At 32.1% G+C, this 5,588-nt stretch overlaps 1 non-coding gene across 1 annotated transcript; it reads left to right on the top strand.

Moving 5' to 3' along the window:
• Window positions 1-5,047: 5,047 nt before the first annotated feature.
• On the top strand, window positions 5,048-5,134 carry LOC149546023 (small nucleolar RNA snoR1). Its single transcript, XR_016354957.1, has one exon. It is a non-coding gene; the product is annotated as a small nucleolar RNA snoR1 (small nucleolar RNA).
• Window positions 5,135-5,588: the final 454 nt, after the last annotated feature.

Raw genomic sequence — 5,588 nt, 5'->3', positions numbered from 1 at the left:
ACAAAATGGATCTAGTGTTGACCAAGTCATACAGTGTCAACTCAATGGTCCAGTTGCTACCAAGTTTCTTAGAGTTCACCAAGTTACACAGTGTTGACCGATTTCAAGCTACTTGAAGTGATTAGTATGGATCAAACTTCAAGTTCAACCAAGTGCCAAAGATTTCTAAACATTGGTAGTGTTTTTCATGTATCGGAACATCATTGAGTTTTTCTTCAGAACCTAAGTTACAACAGTTGGGCCAACTTTGTGGATTATGATGAAATTGGTATTGTAACTGACTCCAGTAAGTTATGATTTGGATTGATATATATGTAATGTATTATATCTTATCTAAAAATAGAAAATGTGAAGAGTATATGATGAGAAAAAGTGTTAATTAAAGAGGGCTACAAGGAGTATAAGGGACATCAAAGATTTATCTATCACAGACAGGTGATCATTGGAATAAAAAGAATCTCAACTAGTGAATCAAAGTTGCAGATTAGAGATGAGCCACTGGTTCATCCTTACAGGTGCATCAACCAAATCCTTTGACAAGGTAGACTTAATACTCATTGCTATATCTCTTAACCGAGTGCATACTTCATTGTATGTTTGTAAATCCTTTGACAAGGTTGACCTCACAATCCTTATTGCTCCTAATAGGGCATATTACTAGAAGTGGTCAATGTATGCCTTAATAAGTTAACTTTATACTATGATACTAAAGCTTGTGGGTATCATCCCCACCCTAGTTTTACTTTCTAGTTGGAAGGTTTTTGGTTCACTATATCTTGTGTCAAAGTGTTATGAATATTTATTTTCTTTCATGCATGCAATTAGATAAGAATATTATATGAAGGATTAATTGGTGAAGTAGGATAAAGTTTTTTTGATTCCTAATTCACCCCTTCCCTCTCAATAACCTTGCCTACCTTATGTTTCCAACAATTATATCTATGTGTATTATGTATCTTGTATTTGAGCTCATACAAGATGTTGTATAGTATTTTGATATACTTGTATTTATTATTGTATACCCTATGGCATGTGCAATGGATGATGTTATTTGGATGTATTTTATCATATTAGTTATTTTTATGTATGTGTGTATGAGATTATGTATTTTTTTATTCAATTTATGATTATGGAAAATGTACTTGAGATGTGAATTTATTAACTCTGTAATCACCTAAGAATGGTCCTCTAGACTATGAGCCCCCTTTCTAGAATTTTTGAATAATTTACCTATCACTTATTTTTGATCAAATTATTACTTTACTATTTATTCAATTATAACTTATGGTTTGACCACTTTATCCTAAGTCTTCTATTTAATTGAAAGAACTTTTCCCCTTTTATTTAGCTGGAAGGATTTCCTTTTGGAGTCTCTCCAACTAGAATTTGACTCATGCCTAAAAACTCTTGCTCGTAAATGGTTTTAGACAATAGTAAATGGTTTACACTCTTACAAGTAAATAGTTTTCAATGACAGTAAATAGTTTTTCATTAAAGGCAGCCATGTTATGTCATTGCCCGTGTCGAGCACCACATAGTTGTACCTTGGAAGACTCCCCACTCCCTATTATGAAAATATAGTGTGTTTAGATGACAGTAATGTTGCTAATCAATATCTTCGTTGAACTTCACAAGGCCAAGTGGGATCATTTGGATAAAATATTTTCAAGCCTGTCTTGAAGTATGAGACTTTTTGATGGAATATGGATTGCACTACACATTGTTCTGGCCAACTTAGACTTATCGATGAGTACATGTGAAGTAGAATATGAGGTTATATCTAGGTGAGAGGGATTCTAAAGAATAAATTTTCTTTTTTTTTCCTTGAAATCAAGTCACAAATCATATATTTTATCAAATTTTAGCTCTTTGGCATTAGTGATTTAAGTTGTTTTATATATATCAAGTACTTGTAAGTTTACTACAATGGCAACCCATTATTAGATGGTGGCCAACCACTTGCATATATAATATGATGGCAAAGAAGAGCACATCCAAAGAGGGATCATCTTGACATCTTGCCACTGTCTTTCCTTCCAACTAGTGTTGTAGGTGTTTGTCATTGCGAGTGTTCATTTTATTTTAATGTGTATCATTTTGTCTTTTGTTGTAGGTCTTTCCCTATCTTTGGCCTTTGTAATGATACACTAAAAAATTTTCTTGTGAGATGAGGCCTTGTGTTTCATTATTGATAAATAATATCCAATAGGTCAAAATTTTCAAGCATTCAATCTTGAACACAGTTCTGCAACTGCTCAGTTGTTTGTATACTAATTTTTTTGTAGTATGTACTACTTATTCTTGCAAATCCCTAACTAAAGAATCATCTAGTCAAAGGTTTATGTAAAATTATTAAATCTTCTATGTGGAACTCACCGAAGCAGTGAAAAAATGAATTCACATCTGATATTGGTAGTAAACATTTCTCTTCTTTGTTAACAAATCAATAATTTATATTGATGAAAAAAGTATCTTCTACAAAATGAACAGAAGTTTGGATTTTTTTTTGCAAACTCGTGTGTTATGTACATTAATTCACGAGTTGTTCATAGGGATAAATCTATGGCCATCAAAGTCTCTCTTTATTAAATAGCAATGAAGATATCCACTGGGTGATAAAAATGAAACAACTCAAGAGGCTTTGAGAAACTTTAATATTGTCATTGCAATCAATGCATATAGTTCTATGAGCATGTGCTACTGCTATCCAATATTTGTTCATTGTACACTTGTTAGCAATGGATAAAAAGTACAACATGATTAAAAAACTGTGTATAACAGAAAAAATCTACAATATCTAGAGAAACATTGTATTGTAGAGGCTTTGTGTCATATACCACCCCTTAACTAAAATAGTTGACATGGGTATCCCCTAAAATGTGATGGGAGTTCTTTCAAAATCAATATGGAGGCCATCATAGTGAATGTATGGGTATCCCACCATAGATCCTTCCACTGTGAGGCCAATCATGAACATCACAATTGCAACTCAGTCAAGAACATCAAAATTGCACCATATATAGAGTTGTACAAAACCTATAACCTAAGCGAAGTTGGGTGCATGCTCATTGATTCTCCACATTGCTCTGTGATGTCACTTAGCCATTTAAAACCCCTAAAGCTTAAAAATCACTATAATTCCAAATACACCTATTCGTCTGAAGAAATTCAATATGTACATATGCTCTACAAACAATATTTGTTTTTAAAACCTTAAATAAAAATTCTCTATGTTGTTTTAATCAATTTCTCATATATGGTTTTGTCGAAGATGGTAAACTTGTTATGGGAAAGCATGAGGAATGAGAAGAATAATGTCTGTGTGGAAGAAAACAAAAGCTCATGAAGAGTTGCTTAGGTTGGTTTGTGAAGTTCACCACTTGACATACCATATATAGAGATCATAGAATTGAATTTATTTTGGTGAGAACTTTATTTTCTCAAGTTTAATCAACTAGTGATATGGCCTATTAATAATTTTCTTAAGTATACTAGCTTTGCATTTGATCTTGCCAAATTGCCATCTTTTCATCAATATATGCCTTATGTGTTGAACCCTTTAGACAAACTCTTGTTTGCAGTTAATGTTATAAGTTTTTACCAAATTTAGTGGAAATGGAAAACTTCTTGTGAATGTTTCAAAGCTAGTGAGTCACCATTGACATGTGGGAAATATTTTGCTTTGGATAAAATATCGATTTATTATATGTATTCTATCTAGCGTATTATTATTTTGTTTATCGGTAGGTTTTAATATATGCATGCATTGGCAAATAACTTTATAGAAAAATTAGTTAGGAGTGGGCTACTGGAGAGGGACCATCTAATACACCTTGATGATAAAATGTAGCTACACTTTTGAAAAATGGTTTCTTAATTTTTTAAAATTATTTTATTTAGATAAAATTTATATTCAGTAAATGGATGCATGGACAAGCAATGCCATTTGTTCAAGAATACCTGATTCTTCCCAAAAAAAAATTATGTTGGGGAACTTCTCCTTTTATGTCTCCTCTATGGGATGATTTTCTAAATTTTTTAGCAAATTCATGTTGCTTTAATTGGTTTCTAACAAATATTTAATATGATTTCTTTAATCCTCCATATATTGTCATAGTTGTTATGTTATTTAGTTTTTTTTTTTTGAAACTTTCACATTGTCAACATTTTATGTTGAATAAGTTATAGGCTCAAAATTAGAAAACTATATAGGAGAGGACATGTTTATTCTATTGATCTCATTCAATGGTAAATTTTGTATATAAATAATATTTTTATTTTTATAATATTATAAGTAATACATTAGATTTTAACGAACTTATAACAATTTATACATTCACATATCAAAATGTTACAAGATCATTAGAATTAATGTTTTAGACTATGATCCATTGTTTAAAATATATTTTTTGTCATGTTAGACCTCAATTATTAATATTAAAGGAGCCCCAAGAATTTAACACGTGTACCAAACAAGAACACACATGTACTAATAGCTAATATTTAAAAGCTTTTTAAAATGGTCATTAGCTCATTTGTGCAGCCACAAGTACTGACACTTTTGAGTGATAAACAATTAGTGTAAAACATAGTGGGTATTAAGCAACACTTCGAAAGTAACTCACTCACAAAAGTAAACTTTAAAAATTGTTGAAATCCAACTCATGAGTTAGAAGTTCTAAATAGGCAAAGCTACTAGGAACTTTCACTTAATAAGAAAAATAAAATAAAAATATGTGGGCCCTCGCGAGAAAAACAAACAAATTAGAGGGCAAATTCCAAGCCACCGTGGCTAAGTAGGAATATTAATCAATACCCAAAACGCCCCCACAATAATTATATATTGAGTTACCAAGCCTAAATTCCAGACCTAATATAGAAGGTTAGGTCTGGGAATATTACCAAGCGCAAAGGCAAGAACCTCCTTTTCCTTTATATACCTGAAATAGTTGCTGCCTTAAACCCTGAAACGTCTGTATTCGTGGAGGGGAAGAACTGAACCGAAATTAGGGTTTAATAAATAGTGCTGTATTGTTCTCTTAAAATGGGCAACGATGATAAATGCATTTCTGACACCTCTTGTAGGAGGGCGGCTTCGGCTGTCCGGTGAACGTATTTGCATGATTGCTGAGCCCATTTTGTTCATCATTTCATCTTTGTATTTTTTTTCCCCTGTTTGCCAGGAAGAGGAAATGTTCTGAGAAAATAACGGTAAGGGAGCAGAGCATGAGTTAGTCTGGCATCTGTGTAGGTAGGGTTTTTTTTCTGTCTTTTGCATAGTAACGCTCATCTCATTTTCTCGATAACCAGACAATAGCTTGATATCTCCAATAATGGACAATTTTATTGTTATAATGGTTATACAATGCCAAATAGACTAAACAACACAAAAGTAAATACTAATCCACGCTGAAACCGTGTTGGAGTGAAATCTGCTTAAATAATTTTAAGACTGGTTGAACTTAAGCATGGGAAAGTTGTTTCCTTTCAATAAAAGAAGCTTTTCATTTTAATCGGTTTTTTTGTAGCTCCAGTTTCCCCTGCTTTCTATGATATTTTTGCTCTTTTAAGTTTTCCGCAGAATGGTT

The sequence above is a fragment of the Cupressus sempervirens genome, chromosome 7 (genome assembly GCF_028749045.1).
Source record: "Cupressus sempervirens isolate cs-2001-9-10 chromosome 7, ASM2874904v1, whole genome shotgun sequence".
NCBI lineage: Eukaryota > Viridiplantae > Streptophyta > Pinopsida > Cupressales > Cupressaceae > Cupressus > Cupressus sempervirens.
Note: the sequence above shows the minus strand (reverse complement) of the source record. Positions and strands in the feature narration are given on the sequence as shown.